We start from the raw sequence: 7,226 nt of genomic DNA, 5'->3' as shown, positions 1-7,226 counted from the left end.
AAGGTGTCATCACCCCGCATGAGTGTAGCCCAAAGAGACCCTGCTTGTTGCTCAACAGACCTTGATGGTTCTGATGCCCACATAGTTAACAGCCCCAGGATGTCAGGACTGGGTATTCTGTGGGATGTGCTGAAAATGGAATCTTAGCTAGAGTTCATCAAATGAGAACATAATGGGAATAGCGCTTTCTATAGTGGAGTCCATTCTTGCTTATATTTAGAAATAGCCATGATTTTTGCTCCTTAACTCCTTAACTTTTGCTCTTAGGGAAGAAGGTTATGCAGGGTCAGTTTTTGAATTTCCCTTCAGTTGCAGTCTGAACAACACATGGTCAGAAGCACAATGGGGACCGCTCCTTCCTGAGTAGTGCTCCTCAAAGGGTGAGCACTGACTGCTCCCTTCAGGATTTGTGGCCTCCTGACGTTCCACCCTCAAAGGAGGGGAAACTTGTGTGACCACACTGGATTCAGGATCACCTCATGTTCTATGAATCAGAAGGGTGTAGAGAACCACTTTCTCTGGAAAGTCCATGAGCTGTTCTTTTCTTCTCTAATGGCTTCATTAGAATTAAAGGATGATTTACTTGAATTAGCCAGTGAGAAAGAGTGAAATACTGGTATAGGGGTAGCCACAGACCAAGATTTAACCAATCTATTTCAGACCACTGGCCTAGAGATGGCCACAGACATACACTGTACCAGGAGGACACCCAGACTTTTAGGAAATGTGGCCTGGCACCGCTGGGCCTAAACTCCAGCACTCCTGAGGGTAAGCAGTTTTCCTCCAGTGTATTCAATTTCTAATATTAAGTGTTGCCATACCTGTGTTCTGGCTTGTTTTTCCAGAATCTTCTATGAATGTAGAATTTGACTTGTCCCCTCTGACTTTTTTGGAAGAAACCAGTAAGGCCGAAACTAGTAAATTCTGTCTTCAAATATAGAGCACCTTTTGGCTGTCCCCCTTTTCTTGCTTATATTTCATTGCTTAGAAAGTTTCTGTTGTGGTAACTTATGTTTTACTGTATTTTTTGCTATTTTTTTTCTAAGTTAAACTTAAATAAAATAACTTCAAAATTTGTGAAAAATGAAAGCATTTCCTTACTATTTATTTTGTTTTTGTTTTTGAGGCAGGGTCTGGCTCAGTAGTTCAGGCTGGCCTTAATTCCCTATGTAGGCCACATAGGCCTCTAACTTGAGAAGATGCTGTTGCCTCAGCCTCCTGAGTGCTGATGCTACAGCCAGATATGACCATGCCCAGCTCCCAGGGTATTTTAACAGGTTCAATCTATTGAACATGCACATAGCTTATTGCTGATCTGTTTGGATCTTGATCTCTGGAGTCAGCCTTTGGGCTCAGAAGCTGCAAGTTCTTTTGTGTCTCTGTAAACTTGACAATGTGGTGATCTAGATGGGGTTAATCACTTTGTGTTTACTATTTTAGATGATTACGTTTCAGACACAACTTTGTGAGTAAATATTTTGAGAATCAGGAAGGCCATTTGAATTTATAGCAGACAGAAGAAAAAGCCATTTAAAAACTTTATAAATGCTGCATTGGTCTTATCTGTTCACATTCTGTGAATCACCCACCATATTTTGTCTTTCTTTTGACTTTTTTTTTTGAGACAGGGTCTCTTTCTGTAGTCCAGACTGGCCTCAAACTTATTATGTACCCCAGGCTGACTGCAAACTCGCAGCAGTCCTCCTGCCTTAGCCTCCCTAGTGCTGGCTACCATGCCTGGATTTCTGTCTGAGTCTTAGAGGGGTCATAAAACTTCAATTTCTTCCTCCCTCACAAACAAACCCCGGTAGTTGACGGATGTCTGGGGCTTTGGCATACAGAGGGCTTTGGACCATACCCACAAATCCGATTTCTAACCAATATGATCATATCTACAAATAAGAGCTGCATTCCAGCTCTGCTGTAGGTATGTGGGAGCATGGCAGGCAGTAGTTGGAGGAATCTGGAGGTTGTGCTTTTGTGGAGGCTGAGAGACTCATGGAGATGGTTGTCTGGCTTTTGATTTTGCTACCTTCACTGAGCTACATCTCAGGCCTCCTCAGTACCCTTTTAAAATTTTTGATACAGGCTAAGTTGCCCATATTGGACTGGAATATATGCTTCTTCTGGCTCAGTCCCCCAGGATATTAGGATTGTACCTCAGAAAGCAGAAATATGACATTTTTAAATTCCACTGCTGTGCTGAAGTGGCATGATTTTGCAGCGCCTGGCTTTTCTCCTTTAACCTGATGTTCTCCAGTTGCATCTGTCTTGTCACATACTTTTCCTCAGTGAGGGTGGCTACTCTTACAGTTTTCCTTAAGATCCATTTCAGGCCAGGCATATAGCTCAGTGGCAGGGTGCCTGCCTGGCCTGTGCTAAGTCCTGAGTTCAATTCCCGGTACCAAAAATAAAGATCTATGTCAAGCTATAATAATGGGAGCTATTAGTCGCTCATTATTTACTATAAACCTGTGCCTGCCTTATGGATCAGTTGACATCATTCCCACAACTGCGCTAAGAAAGGACCACTAACTTTACCTGCATTCTGTAAGGAGGAGACTGGAAGGACCCAGTCACCAGGGAAGCTTAGGGTTTCACACAATCTGGATTCGCGCCCACACTGTCTGTGCAGAGAAGCCAAGGTCCTGGCCTCAGCACTGCTGCTCGCATACTGTGCTTGGTGGTGCTTTCCCACCTTCATCTGTGAGATGTCAATACTAATGAATAATCATTTATTTAGTGACTGCTCTGCACATAGCTGTATTATCAACTCTGCAGGAGTGAAACCATGCAAAGTTGATTAATGTGGTTCCAGCCCTCAGTGGCTTGTAATCTAGGAATTGTTAAGTGTTCTTTCTTCTGTGTTCCTAAACTTACTGTACAGGACCTGCCATTTTGACATGACTATGTATGCATAGTTTGTGTGCCTGCATGTGTGCGTGTGTGTGTGTGTGTGTGTGTGTGTGTTTGTTTGTGTGTGTCTGTGTATGGCATTTGGGGTTGAAGTCAGGGCCTTTGCACTGAGCTACATCTCCAGCCTTTTTAATTTTGATTTTGAGGCACGTTCTTGCTAAATTGCCCAGGCCGGGCTCTACCTCTTGGTCCTCCTGCTTCAGTCTCTCAGGCGCTGGGATTCCTGGGGTGCGCCGCCACTCCCCGCTTTCTCGCACACTTGTGTCCTCCAGTGAGTTTTACTTGTGTTTGCCTGGAGGCCTTTCCCGTCTGACTATAAACCTGGAGGTGTGTTTATTGGAGTCAACTGCAAACTGCTTTCGCATCCACTTGTCCATCTTCTCCATGGACTCTCCCAGCTCAGGCTCTTTTCTGCTCCTGCCATAAAATATTATTGTCCACTCCCTGGGACCTGAGCCTCTTTCCTCTTCAACACCTAGAAATCAGAGCTCATTTTTATTGTGTCCTTTTCTTCGTCCAGACATTCCATAGGAATACTTTCACTTAGTCCTCCCAGGGAAGGGAAGCCCACTTTATGTCCCATGCATAGAGGAAAATAACCGAGGCACTGAGTGGCCCCTGGCCATGGTGTCTTGATTATTCCTGCAGAAGCAGGCCTCATGGCCACGCTGTTAGACCTCAAAATCTTCACATTCAGCCCCCTTCCTAGTGTGTCTGCTGCTCCAGTCACTGCATTTTCAAGTCATTCTGTAAACATTTGTTTAATAACTCCAAAAGAGGGCTGAGGATTGTAGCTCAGTACAAAGGCTCTGGTTTCAATTCCTGTACATGTTCTCAGTTGGAGCTTAGAGGAAGGAGTCACTCTCTCCTCAGTAGCTTTTCACTGCCTTAGTCCAACTCTTTTCAAGAATTTTGGAAATTCAACTCAGTACCTTTGGAGTTTATTCTTGTGCTTTTCAGTGTAAGGAAATATTCTCATACTATGCCTCAGTCCAGGTAATATGTCCCCTTCCCCTATCGGCCAGTGACTTAACCCACCATTGTGTCATTCAAGTCTTACAGTTTGCTGGTGTTACTTACCTGTAAGATTTTCATGAGTCTCAGACTCCTAACTATTGTGTGTGGGTTCTACTTCATCGCACAGGTTGTCAAGGAAATCGTTTCAAGGAAAACAGGAAGTTCTTGAGTGTGTGTGTATTTCCCCTTCATTCGGGTGGAATCTCTTTTAGTGCCACTCTTCATGGGACAAAGATCAGAGAGAGAAACTGAACAGGACCGTCCTGTGGGATAGAGTCAGGGCTACAACCAAGGATGTGTCTCAGGGTACCCTGGTCCGGGAGGACTGAGCAAGTCACGACAGGAGCGAGGCGCACACTGCCGAGAAGGGTTCTGCATTCAGGACACCTCCGCAGAGAGTGATTCTGAAGTTATTTAAGCTCAGCCTCAAGGTTCCTCACAAGAAATGGAGGATAATAATTCCTACCACATAGCTTCATGCTGAGAAATGGATGAGCACGTGCAAACTTTATAATTTTAGACAGTTCAGTTTTCATTACGTAGCAGTTATCCATTGTACTCTTTCAGCTTCTGACAGCAGGGTTAAGATTCCCTTGGCAACAGCTACTCCGTAGTGTCAGTGTCAGCTGTAGGCGCTGACTGTGATATTGGGTCCCTTTTTCTGACAGAAGGAACTCAGAAAAGCTGTACGTGGTTGGTGCTTAGATGCCACTCTTGCAGCCCGGGGCCGGGAGGTGAGCTGCTTCACTGCCGCATCTGGTGGAACAGTAATTCCTCCACTGCCACTGGAGGAAGCAGACAAAGTTGCATATAATAGTCAGCATTGCAACCTATTTTGCAAAGGATCGTATCAGAGTTTAACTCTTGACATCCTCCCTCCTTCTCTCTTCCCCTGGTCCCTGTCCAGCTTTCCCCCCAGGGCTATTCCCTGGGCTGGGTGAGGCTTTTGTTTTAACTGCCCAAGGAATGTTGTCTGAGGGGACAAGGAGTGGAGAGGCTTGTCCATAAAAGCGCAGAGGAGGGCTGGCTGAGAGGTGTGCAGTCCTGCCTGCTCACCTGCTTGCTGGCAGCCTGCTGCTGTCCCAGTTGGCACCATGCTCCCCAAGGCTCTGGTCCTCTGTGCCCTGTGTGTCTTGGCTGAGGCTTTGCCCTTACCAGGCCTAGGTAAGAAGTCTGTGATGTGATGTTGTGTGTGTAGAGGGGAAGAGTGATAAAGTTCAACTGGGTAAAGGCAGATGGCAGACGAGCTATGGCGCCTGGGGCAGTTGAATGAATAAAACATGATTTAGTTTGTTGGTTTGAATTGATCTCACAGCTGGGTCAGATGGGATTAGGGCACGTGACCAGAGAACACGAGTTTTCCCATGCATCCATCGCAGACTGAGGCCTATTTAATGCTATTTAAGATAAAAAGCCTGGGGGAGAGGTGTGCCTCATTTTACAATGGAGTATAACTGATTTCAGAGAGCTATAGCAGCCAGTCTGCTCACAGACAATGGAGATCGTTCAGTCTAGGATGAGAACTTGCAAATCACTGTGAGAAGTGAAAGAAATATGTCCTCACTAACCACAGATGAAAGGAGTTGTTCCACCCAAAGTTTGCTTTCTAGTTTCTTCTTGAGTTCAGATCCATTTCTCAGGAGCAGAGATGTTCATTACCTTGGATTAAGAGGGCCTCTTCTTCTGGCCCTCCTTCTCAGGAAGCTGTCAATTTCTGGGATGTTTGACTGGCTTTCTTGCTGCTTTGAATGTGTGATAAAGCAAAGTGAGGCTGGCATGACGGCTCCTATCTAGTAGCTCTCCAATGCCAGCCTAGGCTACAGTGAGACTCTGTCTCAACAAAACAATAATGAAAAAAGCAAAGAGCCGGCTATAGAGACGTAATGACTTTGTCTTCTTTCGCAGGGTGTCCCCACCTGCCACACTGACTCTGTACTTATTTTGAATACAGCCCAAGGGGGCCCTGTCTGTTGCTCAGCAGATTTTGACGGTTCTGATGCTTACGTGGTTAACCGCCCCAGGATGGCAAGATTGGGTGTTCTATGGGACACGCTGAGAATGGATTCTTAGCTATAGTTCGTTCAATGAGAAAATAATGGGAATAGCCATTTTTGGAGTTGATTCCATTCTTGCTTCTATTTAGAAATAGTCATTTTCTTTGATAGATAATCCCTTACTTTTGCACTTAGCTTTCAGGAACCTGCAAAGGTTATGGAGAGTCAGTCTTGGAAAGTTCCTACTGCACCATTCTGAACATACACAGTCAGAGGAACAATGTTGACTGCTTTTTGCTACATGGAGCTCCTCAAAGGGGGAGTGCTGAGTGCTCTGCTGGGAAGCAGTGGCTGCCTGACTTTCTATGGCTGGGGAAGAGACTTTTGTGACCACAGTGGATCCAGGGATGACTTCATGTTCTATTTTTTCCCCAGAGGAAGGGTGCAGCTAGGAACAGGCAGGGTGTGGACGAACACTTCACCTGGGCTGTCTTGAGCTCTTCTTTTCTTCTTGGCTCCTCTAGGATTGGTCACTTCCCTACCTGAATTGGCCAACATTATAAATGAGCTCCATGCTGGTACAGACACAACCAGGGATAAAGATTCAACAGCTGGTGTAGCCCAGACCTATGGGTCAGAGTCAACCGGGAGCATATTCCAGGGGGACACACAGACTCTCAGTAAGTGAGGGCCTTGCCTCAGGGAGGCCTGGGCAGGCCTTGCTGTCTCCCTTCTCCTGCATGCCTCAGTGAAATCCTGCTCCCCTCCAGTGTACTGGATTCCCACAGTGAATAGCCACAACTGTGTTTCACAGTTTTTCCAGAAATCTCTGCTGCCTTGGACTCACACATGTCCCCTTCTGTCTTAGTTCCTTTTCTCTTGCTGAGATAAAAACCCAACACCCAAAGTTAGAGGAGGAAATGTTTATTTCAGCTCAAAGTCTGTAGAGCTTTCAGTCAGCCAGTCCCAAAGCAGGGCAGAGGGGCATCACAGAGGAGAAAGAGCTCATTACAGAGCAGAAGGGGAAGAAGGCAGCAAGAAGCAGTAACAAGCCTGCTTTCCCTCTCTTCCTTTTGCATTCCACTCTGGCTAGAAGTCTCCTGATTGGTGTGACTCATACCAGGGTGGGGCTACTATCATCCACAACCTTAATACCAGATTCACATCTTAATATACATCCACACCCCCTAACACAGCCACCCTCTAAAGTCCCCACCTATGACTGCATGGGGCTTGTGTGCAGGGTGTGTCTAGATGCAGTCCATAATGATAAACGAGCTTATTGTTGATGTAGATCCA

At 45.8% G+C, this 7,226-nt stretch overlaps 1 protein-coding gene across 1 annotated transcript in view; it reads left to right on the top strand.

The window, feature by feature from the left end:
- The window catches only part of LOC102027736 (proline-rich proteoglycan 2-like), a gene marked incomplete at its 3' end in the record, with an annotated part of 191,411 nt that overhangs the window by 173,722 nt on the left and 10,463 nt on the right, over window positions 1–7,226 (top strand). The window contains 1 exon segment of the mRNA XM_013511283.1: window positions 6,452–6,607.

Source organism: Chinchilla lanigera, unplaced genomic scaffold, assembly GCF_000276665.1.
Source record: "Chinchilla lanigera isolate Chin_1 unplaced genomic scaffold, ChiLan1.0 scaffold00012, whole genome shotgun sequence".
In the NCBI taxonomy this organism is placed as follows: Eukaryota; Metazoa; Chordata; class Mammalia; order Rodentia; family Chinchillidae; genus Chinchilla; species Chinchilla lanigera.
This window is presented reverse-complemented; position numbering and strand designations above follow the sequence as displayed.